The following is a 754-nucleotide window of genomic DNA, read 5'->3' as shown; positions in this document are numbered from 1 at the left end:
CACATGCTGGATAGATGTGTGTCCCACAGAACAGTTCATAATGGGAGATAACCTCGATGGTATAGAAACGCTGTAACGGAACTTTTAAAGGAACATTAGTGCAAAATAGGTCTGAAAGCGTAGGGCTATAATTAGGTGCTGAATGAAATGTTTGAAGGGATCACGCTCTGTTGACAGGCAGTGACTACCGTAGCCAAATATGTGAATGTAGGCTTTCCCGGCGTGTACTGCAGATGAAATCTTCTCGGGCTTCCATCCGGGTATCTGCGTCGAAAACCCGCGACGTTTCGATGAGGACATTTAACGTATATAGAGATGGGCAGCACGAATGGTCACAGGGTTAATTCGTGGGAGAGAGAATGAAAGAACTAATTCTCGAATACAGAAGCTATCCCGAGAAAGTGTTAAAGTTTCAAGAACCGGCTTTAAATGATTACTCTAGGATATACTACCATCCCAATCGCTCACATTGGGATCGTGAGTATATTATTAGAGTATGTACTGCACGCACAGAGGCATACGAATGATCGTTCTTTCCGTGCTGTATACGTGAATACAAGAGGAAGAAGCTCTAGTAACTGGTACAATGGGACGTAACTTCTGCCATGGACCTCATGATGGATTGCGAAGTATAGATGCAGATGCAGACTTAGACGCTACCACCTTGAAACTCATCTGCATCGTCCTCTTGTTTCCTCCCTTACAAGCCAATCATCTTACTTTTTCTTTTGGCAGTCAAAAACTGGCGGAACTG

Source organism: Schistocerca gregaria, unplaced genomic scaffold, assembly GCF_023897955.1.
Source record: "Schistocerca gregaria isolate iqSchGreg1 unplaced genomic scaffold, iqSchGreg1.2 ptg000696l, whole genome shotgun sequence".
Taxonomy (NCBI): domain Eukaryota; kingdom Metazoa; phylum Arthropoda; class Insecta; order Orthoptera; family Acrididae; genus Schistocerca; species Schistocerca gregaria.
Note: the sequence above shows the minus strand (reverse complement) of the source record.